General features: G+C 44.9%; 1 pseudogene; it reads right to left on the reverse strand.

Moving 5' to 3' along the window:
• Positions 1-5,706: 5,706 nt before the first annotated feature.
• LOC128113958 (disks large homolog 5-like) lies at positions 5,707-6,170 on the reverse strand (annotated as a pseudogene).
• Positions 6,171-10,203: the final 4,033 nt, after the last annotated feature.

A 10,203-nucleotide genomic window follows, 5' to 3' on the forward strand; every position in this document is an offset into this window, starting at 1 on the left:
GAATATAAGGCAGGTGAAGACAGAATCTCGCCCCCTTCAGTCTGAGGATTCCTAGAGGTAAGAAGTCTTCCTAGTGGCTGCTGCTCTGCCTCTCTGATCTTTCAGCTTTCACCCTGATATCTGACTCCAGGTTTTTAATATTAAAACCAATTAGAATTCATGCTACAGTTAGCCACAGAGCTGGAAGTACATGACTACCAAATTAGCCCAGATGATGAGAACCAACAGCACCCCAGAGTTATCTACACCCCAGACAACAGGAAGCAGTCTAAAAGAGCACAATGCCGCCATCCCTGCCTCACCACCCCCTTCCTAGTTTCTCTCATCTTTTTGATAAACCAAAGGGAGGAATGTTGTCATTCAGGCGTTTACACTGACCTGCCCTCAGGGACCTCACAGGACACATCAGCAGCAGCAACCAAGATGTGACACTGTGACTACTGCCACCATAGAGTAGAGCACTCTCCCTATGCACATGTGCTACATCCCTTATCAAAAGCCAAGTCCCCTGGCCCCTCTTCCTACTGCTCTCACTTAGTGGCCACTTTTGCATCCCCACCTCCACAATAAACCTCCCACATGAGCTCAGTTGCGCCGTGTGGCTTTGTGGTGCCCCTCGGTTTCAACCCGCCAAGGTCACCTTCCACCATCAGACTACGACACCTTACTTTAGACCGCCTTGCCCATCTCTGCTCCTTATCTCCACCCTCCACAAAACTGAACTGCTTTCCTTTTGGGAAATGGCCAATCTCCTCTGCTCATAGGCCCCTAAATACTCACTCCTAATACACTCCCTATACCTGGCCACTCCTATACCTCCCCCTTCTGCCCATCCACAAACAATTCCTTCAGCTTAAAACATTCCCCATTCAGCTCCAGCCCTCTGCCTCCCAGATCCATACAAACTTTCCCATCCTTAGACTTCCAAAATACATAAACATTTTCAAGGATCAACCTTTGCCCCTGTTGCCTATGTCCCCTACACCACCAGACCCTGCTTTCAGGGGACAGTTGTTCCCCAATTAACCTTATACAGCCCATCTAAATTCTCCTGGCTTCTCTTAAGAACTCTCAACCAAACTCCACACAGGCACTCCTGTCAACCAGAAGCCTGAGTTTGCTGCCTATTCCTAAGGGTGGGATTCTCCCCATCCCCCTGGTGCTCTCCCCATTTCCCTAATCTTAGGACTCCTCTTCCCAACTACCAGAACCATGAACCTAACCATTTCAAATGTACATCCAACAGAAAAGAATTTTATTTTCTAAACTCCTTAACTTCACCTCTGTCCCTAGTCTATCTGTTCCAACAGATTTCAAATCAACTGCTCAAGCAACTCCAGTGCCAGCCCCAGTTATTTCCTGGGAATCTACGTCCTGGTCAAGCCTCACAGAGTTCCCTAGCCTCCAAAGGTCCCCTCAGAACCTGGATATCAACTGACACAGCCTGCTCTTCCTGACCTTGACCAACAACACAGCTTCCTTGGGTCCCTAATAATGACACCCCAATGTCAGCAGGAAGCAGCCAAAGAGAATGACACCCATTTACCCAACACCCAGCCACCCACTAATAAAACAATGAAGGGACCCTGGCCAGCCCAAGCATGGGCAAGCATGGGCAAGCATGGCTCTGGCAGGCCCTGCCCTTCTCCCCGCACCCTCTGCCTTGCTAAAAACTGTTAGGTTATATCCCTAAAGCCGGCCACCAAGGTCTACTCCCTCATTTGGCCACTTCCTCCTCCTGAGGCTGACTACCAAAGTCCAGCAATCAAAAGTCCCCTTTGGCTCACCTAATCAATGTGCCCAACTAAAGTTAAACACCTCATCCTTACATGGGGTTTCCTATTTTACCTTTAACCGCCATTTTCCTATGTAACACTTCTGTCCCCTTTCTATCCAGAGGCAGTCCTTTGTCCTGCAAGACAAATACCCCTGCCCCCTCTCCCTTTTACCCTTCCCCTTCTCCCTCATCCCATATCTCCTTTACCACAGCATCCCAGCCCATTCTAACACAAATCCCACCCCCATCCCACCTTCTCCTCCTCTTAAAAACTACACCTGCAAGGTCATCTGCTGCTATTTTTCTATCAGAGTCAGAAATCAGCCACTTTAACTTTTCTTCCCTGCTTAAGAAAGGATCTCTCTGTGAAAACCAGAGTTTGGTTGTGGTTTGGACCTAATCTGGGATGAGAGAGGGAGCCCCCTCTGCGGGAGTCCCCTTCACCCACTGCATCTGGCCCTCCAGGAGGCCCACATCAGCCAACTTCCAGCTAGGGAAGCCCCAGGTACCTCACAGAGAGTTAAGTCCAATTCCTTGAGAACATTACTGAGGAAAGGTTTGCAGCGTGGGTCTTCAGCAGCAGTCGGTGGAAAAGGCCCCTGGAAGGCTGAGTGTGACCCCAAAGCCTCTACTACAGTAGGAAATAGGGCATACTCATGAGCTCTTGACCAAGAGGAAAGACAAGGTCCATTATAAGCAAGGGAGGTCAGTCCTCAAGCTGTGAGGTGTTGAAGACATGAGCTGAAATCACATGCCTGATGCATCCAAAGTGACTATTCCTATAGATCTGGGAACTGATTAGTTAGCCTCCTCATCACTGTGACCGTACAAAGGGACAACGTGCTCATTCTGCCTCAGAGTTTCAGAAGGTTTGAGTACTTCCACATAACATCATGACAGCAGGATCATGTATCAGAGGACAATCCTTAGCCAGACAGGAAGCAGAGAGGAGGCATGCCACCCAGTTCCTCTCCTTGTGTTCCATCCAGGTTCTCAACCCATGGAATGGTGCCATTCAAATTCTGGGTGGCTCTTCCCTGAGTTTCTTCACAGACATACCAGTGGTGTCCCTCACCAGTTTCCTAGGTGATTCTAAATCCAGACGAGGTGACAAGGACTAACTCTCATGGAAACCCAAGCAGAGGACACTTAGAGCTAGATCTAGAGGCTCATGCTTGTGATCCCAGTCCTTGGGGGCTGCGGAGGATTGCTGTGACCCTGAGGGCTACATAGTGAGCCTGGGGCCAGCCTGAACTAAGTAAGACCCTGTCAAGGACAGGAGGGAGGGGGAGGAGCGAAAGAGAGAGGAGAGGTGAGAGAGGAAGGGGAAGGCAAAGAGAAAGGAAAGATCCTGGAAGGGAGCGAGACGGGGCAGAGAATCCACTTAAGTGAACATAAGTAAAAACTAAATGCATTGATCCATAAATGAGTCAGGAGAAGCTGCTGGTCCAGGCTGGTCATGGCTCAATTTTCCTTCAAATTCTCCTCCCCTTCCTCCCCCCCTTTTTTTTAAAGTGTGTGTGTGTGTGTGTGTGTGTGTGTGTGTGTGTGTGTACTCTGCTCACAGGAGCGCACCCTCTCAGGAGCTCACCCTCTCAGACTTCTGGTTCAATAGTAAAAGCACAGGCAGCAAGGGCAGACTCTTTCCTCTCACGCATCTGGCGGGAAGAGGCTATTTAGTCCCAGCCAACCTTAGAAAAGCCCTGTCACTGATTATCTTCAACTCCAATTGGCCAGACTAGTCACGTGGCTGTTCCTGAGCCAATCACTGTATCCAATGAAGTGTGATGTTCTGATTGGCCAGGCATCAGTCACATGTCCATCCTGAAGCTGAAATTAATTTCTTTAGAACCTCAAAGGTTGAGAGTAAAGGCCAAGCAAGTGACAGGAAAAGAATGGCCGTCATCAGATGTGGGAGCAGACCAGCTTCCTGCTGAAGAAGGAAGCGACCTCAGGACACCAGTCACGGGGACAGAAGGACAGATTGAGTTGTCATGCTGTTCACACCAACTCCAGTGGGGAGACTGACCCAAGCTGCTTCCAGTCCCTCTGCCCAGAGAAAACATAAATGTATCTATTTATTTTTGAAAATCTAACTTCACATGTATGGAGGTCACGGGATAACGGAGAGTCAGTTCGCTCCTGCCCTGTGGGACTCAGGGATCGAACTCAGGTCTTCACACTTGGCAGCAACCATGTATACCCACTGAGCCATCTCAGTGGCCCTGGGTAGAACCTGGCTTCCAGAATGTGCTCGTGGCTCTGCCTTGAGCTAGAGGATTTAAAAGCAGGCCACGGTTATCACAGTTTTGTTCTCTAACTAAACCGGAGGGGGTCCTTAGTGACCACACGTGGTTTAAGAACTACCCGTAGTTTTTATTTGATCAAATCTCTTGTAAAGATTAGAGGTTTGTGAAATCAGATCTGTGAAGAAAGTAAAAGGAATAGATGTTAATGGGCCCAGATGAGTAGGCTAAAACATGACAGAAATGCAAGCGGCCCTTAATGAAGTCATCTCCCAAGGAAAAGGGGGGGAAATGGTAGCAGCCATTCCTGAGCTCTGCTGAGGATGAAATAAAAAGAAAACCAGCTTAATTGAACCATCAGGGAATCAAACATGAAAAGAAATCTTTGTTCAACAATGGCCTACATTTTCATCTCTATTTAATTGTGAGGCTCCTCTGGGTAGCAGGATAGTGCGGTCTTCATCTTCTGACAGCAGAACGGATGGAGACCACAAAACTGCCGGTCCAGGACTCTAAGAACCAGCCTCCAAAGCCTTCGGGACCTTATCTATGGCTAAAAGTGGCTCCGATCGCTCTCTCCCACCGTTAGGAATATTTGGGATGCACGTACCACACACCGACTTTAGTGGTTGAAATTAATGGAGTGAGAAGGGATTGCTTTTCTTTTCTTTTCTTTTCTTTTCTCTTCTCTTCTCTTCTTTTCTTTTCTTTTCCTTTCTTTTTTTTATAGCATATCTGTCTCTTTTTTGGTGAATTTGGAAATTGCTTTTTTATTAATAAAAAACGCATTTTTCTCGAAAGGGCCTCTAAAAGGGCAGTCAATTTAAACAAGTGAATAGCCTTATAAAATTATGAAAGACAGTAACAAGAACAAATAACATCAAAATAACAAAGCCAAAACCAGAACAGCAGCAACAACAAACCCTAAACCAAAAACCAAAGAAAAATCAAGATAAGTAGCATTCTCTAGCTGCAGATTGAACAGCACAGATCTACAGCCTGTGGCTGGCCTTGGAGACATGGTAGAAGACAGTCACCAGTTGTAACAACGTTTTCAAGAGGAGTATGGCCATTCCTCTTTGGGGCTTTAAATGCCATGTTCTCCCCAAGGGTGAGGTATTTTCCTCCTTATGAGTTCACAGCTACAAAGTGGGGTCTTTTTCTGACAATGCCTAGACCCTAGGGTGATGAATGCCATGCTCTGTGGTTGCCTGTGGCTTCCTTTGGCTTCCTCAGTTCTCACAAAAGGTGTCAAGAAGGAGAGAGTCGAGACCCAGAAGCAGCCATGATGGGTCACTAGCTAGGAATACTCAAGGCTTAAATACACAATGCAAACCAAATTTGAAGAAGAAAAGGCATCCCCAGAATTCAGTAGTTGCTGGGAATGGGGCTCAGCAGGTGGCTGTAGAGCCTCCTCCTGCAAGGGGCCCTCACCCTAGGCTGTGGCCCGTTCCAGCTCAGGCTGAAGTATTTGGACTGAGTATCAAATGTATCGTTTCCTGGACAGTAGTTCTTGTTGACTGGCTCAGCACGTTTCCCTGAGGTCTCCTTTCTTTGGTAGCTCATCTGGGAGACTTCAAAGTGATGTTGCAGTTTTTCTGCCAAGTCCTTCTCTTTGGTGACCACCTCCTTCTGCTTCAGCAGGAACTGAAGTCTTTCCTTCAATCTTCTGAGCTCCTGTTGTTACTGGGTTTTGAGATCACTGGTCTCTTCCTCCTGGTCCTTACAGATCACTTTCAAGTCCTTTAAGTGCAGCTTCAGCAGGACTCAATCCTCCAGCAGTTCCCTGTTCTCCTGCCTCAGCATGTCCACCTTCTTCTCCAGCTGAGTCTGTTCCATCAGGAGCTGCCTGTGCACACTGCAATAGAAGACTGTCTCCTTGGTCAGCTCACTGAACTTCTCTGATGCCTCTGTGTTCTCATTCTTCAAGCTCTTTAGTTCTGACATGACCTGCTTATGCTCCAACTTCAGTTTCTCATAGAAAGGATTTGGCTGTGGCAGGGCCTATGGTCCACAGTTCCTTCAGTGATGAAGATCAGGTGATCATCTCACAGGTCACTTCTTTTGATGGTCACCAGCTGCAGCTCTGTGGTCAGCCTCTCCATTTCCTTCTTCAACTGTTTCTTGGTGAGGAGGATGGGTGGCATGATGGCTCCATGGCAGCCTAGCAGTGGGGCTTAGTTCAGTCCCATGCAGGGTTCTTGTTATCAGTCTAGAGTCCATGAGCTGCCCCGAGCTCGGGTCATCTGTCTTTGTGGGTTTGCCCTTCATGATCTTGACCCCTCATGCTTATATAATCCCTCCTCCCTCTCTTCAACTGAACTCTCAGAGCTCAGCCCAAGGCTTGGCTGTGGATCTCTGCATCTGCTTCCATTATTTACTGGGTAAAGTTTCTATGATGACAATTAGGGTAGTCACCAATCTGATTACAGGAGAAGGCCAATTCAGGCACCCTCTCCACTATTGCTAGGAGTCTTCACTGGGGTCATGCTTGCATATTCCTGGGAGTTTCACTGGTACCAGGTTTCTCCCTAACCCCACAATGGCCCCTCTATCCAGATATCTCTTTGCTAGTATTTTATGGAGTATTTTTACATCATTGTTCATGACAGATATTGATCTGTAATTCTCTTTCTTTGTTGTATCTTTATGTGGTTTGGATATCAGGGTAACTCTAGCCTCATAAAAAGAGTTTGGGAATATTCCTTCTGTTTCTATTGTGTGGAACAATTTAAGGAGTACTGGTATTAGCTCTTCTTTGAAAGTCTGCTAGAGTTCTGTGCTGAAACCATCTGGCCCTGGGCTTTGGTTGGGAGACTTTTAATGACTGCTTCTATTTCCTTAAGGGTTATAGGTCTATTTAATTGTTTATCTGGTCCTGATTTAATTTTGGTATGTGGTACCTATCCAGAAAATTGTCCATTTCTTTTAGATTTTCCAATTTTGTGGCATGTAGGTTTTTGAAGTATGTCCTAATGATTCTCTGGATTTCCTCAGTGTCTGTTGTTACACCCCCTTTTAATTTCTGATTTTGTTAATTTGTATGCTCTCTCTCTGCCTTTTAGTTAGTTTGGATAAGGATTTTTCTATTTGTTGATTTTATCAACGAACCAGCTCTTTTTTGTTCATTGATCCTTTGTGTTGTTCTCTTTGTTTCTATTTTATTGATTTCAGCCTTCAGTTTATTTCCTGTTGTCTACTCCTCCTGGGTGTGTTTGCTGCTTTTTGTTCTAGAGCTTTCAGGTGTGCTGTTAAGTCTCTACTGTGAGATTTCTCCAAATTTTTGTAGGTACTTAGTGTTTTGAATTTTCCTCTTAGCACTGCTTTCATAGTGTTTCATAAATTTGAGTATGTTGTGAGTTCATTTTCATTGAATTCTAGGAAGTCTTTAATTTCTTTCTATTTCTTCCTGGACCCAGTGGTGATTAGTTGAGAGCTGTTCAGTTTCCATGAATTTATAGCCCTTCTCTAGTGTGTGTTGCTGTTGAATTCTAACTTTAACCCATGGCGATCCAATGAAATACAGCAGGTTACCATTTTTTTGTATCTGTTGAGATTTGCTTTGTGACCAAGTGTGTTGTCAGTTGTAGAGAAGGTTCCATGAGATTCTGAGAAGAAGATACATTCTTTTGTGCTTGGGTAAAATGTTCTATAGATGTCTGCTAGGTCCATTTGAGTCATAACATCTGTTAGATTCCTTATTTCTCTATTAAGTTTCTGTCTGGCAGACCTGTCCATTGGTGAGTGTGGGGAGTTATGTCTCCCACTATTAGTGTGTGGGGTTTGATGTGATTTAAGCTTTAGTAATGTCTCTTTACAAGTGTGGTTGCCCTTGTATTTGGGGCATAAATGTTCAGAACTGAGACTTCATCTTGATGGATTTTTCCTGTGATGAATATGAAATGTCCTTCTCTTTTGATTGTTTTTATTTTGAAGTCTATTTTCTTAGATATTAGGATAGCTACACTAGCTTGTTTCTTAAGTCCATTTGATTGGAAAATATTTTCCCAACCCTTTACTCTGAGGTAATGCCTGTCTTTGAAGTTGAGATGTGTTTCTTCTACGCAACAGAAGGATGGATCCTGCTTTTATATCCATTCTGTTAGCCTGTGTCTTTTTATAGGCAAATTGAGTCCATTGATATTAAGAGATATTAATGACCAGTGATTGTTAATTCCTGTTATTATTTGATTTTGGTGGTGGTGGTGGTAGTGTGTGTGTGTGTGTGTGTGTGTGTGTGTGTGTGTGTGTGTGTTTCCCTTCTTTGATTTGCTGGGGTGAGATTATCTATTGTCCATGTTTTCTTGGGTTCATCTACCTTTCTTTGGTTGGAGTTTTCCTTCTAGTACTTTCTGTGTGTCTTGTTTTCTCTGTCTATAATGATTTAAATCTTTGCTGGGTATAGCAGTCTGGACTGACATCCATGGTGCCTTAGTGTCTCCAAAAGGTCTGTCCAGATCCTCTGGCTTTTAGAGTTTCCATTGAGAAGTCGGGTGTAATTCTGATGGGTCCGCCTTTTTCATTTGCAGCTCTTAATAGTCTTTGTTCTGTATGTTTAGTGTTTTGGTTATTATGTGGTGAGGAGGCATTTTTTTTGGTCCAGTATATTTGGTGTTCTGTTAGCTTTTTGTACCTTCATAGGCATGTCCTTCTTTAGGTTGTGAAAGTTTTCTTCTATGATTTTGTTGAACATATTTTATGTGCCCTTGAGCTGGAATTCTTTTCCTTCTTCTATTCTTGTTATTCTTAAGTTTGGTCTTTTCATGGTGTCCCAGATTTCCTGGATGTTTTGTGTTAAGAACTTGTTGGATTTAACATTTTCTTTGACCAATGAATCTATTTCCTCTATCCTATCTTCAATGCCTGAGAGTCTCTCTTCCATCTCTTGTATTCTGTTGGTTATGTTTACATTTGTAATTCCTGTTCATTTACCCAGACTTTCCATTTCCAGCATTCCCTCAGTTTGTGCTGTCTTTATTGCCTCAATTTCAATTTTTAAATATTGAACTGTTTCCTTCACCTGTTTGATTGGTTTTTTTTCTCGTCTTTCTTTAAGGGATTTATTGACTTCTTCCAATTTTTTGTTTGTCTTTCCCACATTTCTTTAAGGGAGTTTTTCATTTCCTCTTTAAGGGCCTCTGTCATCTTCATAAAGTTATTTTTAAAGTCATTTTCTTGTGCTTCAGCTACATTGGAATGTTCAGGTCTTGCTGTTGTAGGATCAGTAGGTTCTGGTGGTGCCATATTACTCTTTATGTTGTTGAGTGTATTCTTGCACTGACATTTACCCATCTGGGTTTGGGATAATTATAGGAGCAGGTTTTGATTCTTGTGATGTCTTTGTTTGGTAGGCCTTTTGTTCCTTTATCATCTCTTGCCCTGAATGGCCAAGGGTTCTGGTAATTGGCTGGTCATCAGGTCAAGTAGGGTTGTCTCAGCTGAGGTTTGTTGGGGGGTGAGTGCCTAGATCCAGTGTATCATTCAGTTCTGGCTGGTGTGTGTTGGTTTTAATAAGCAGCGCTGTTACCGTGCAAGAAAGGTCATGAGGCATGACAAAACCCATTATCAGAGCAGAGTTTTATTAGAAGGGAGAGGGGAGGGACAGAAGAGTGTGACCAGGCCTGTGGAAGACATGTACAGAGAGAGAGAGAGTGGGGTGGAGAAGGAGGAGGGGGGAGAGAGCAGAAGAGAGGGGAGGAGTCTGTGACTGGCTTTTTAAGGATTTCCCTGCACATGCACATGTGGGCTTATGGAGCTACACCACACATGTGCAGATTGCATGACCACACTGTGCACATTGTGCAATCATGCAGCGCACAGATTGTGCAGGATGTAAGACCCCTTACTTGGCTACTGAACTGTGCATGTGTGGTCATATAGCTGGAGCAGTGACAGGAATCCTAGCATTCCAAACTTTTTGCTTATTATAATAAAGGCGAGTGAACAGGAATAGGGGTGTTGTTTCTCCAAAAAAACTGCTTCCATCTGACTTGGTGGGCATCGGTTGGCTCTTGGGGGCGGGGGGTAAGGATGGGGGCTTCTGAGGTAGACAGGCGTCCTGAGATGGTAGGCTGTTGTCTGATACCTTGGACCTGTCCATCATCCCTCTGGGCCTGGACTCTGGCTGCTTGTGTCTGACAGGATGCTGGTGAGACAGAGAAAAGCTTAGAAAAAAATTAT

The sequence above is a fragment of the Peromyscus californicus genome, unplaced genomic scaffold (assembly GCF_007827085.1).
Source record: "Peromyscus californicus insignis strain IS unplaced genomic scaffold, ASM782708v3 Scaffold_19__1_contigs__length_69161282, whole genome shotgun sequence".
Classification (NCBI taxonomy): domain Eukaryota; kingdom Metazoa; phylum Chordata; class Mammalia; order Rodentia; family Cricetidae; genus Peromyscus; species Peromyscus californicus.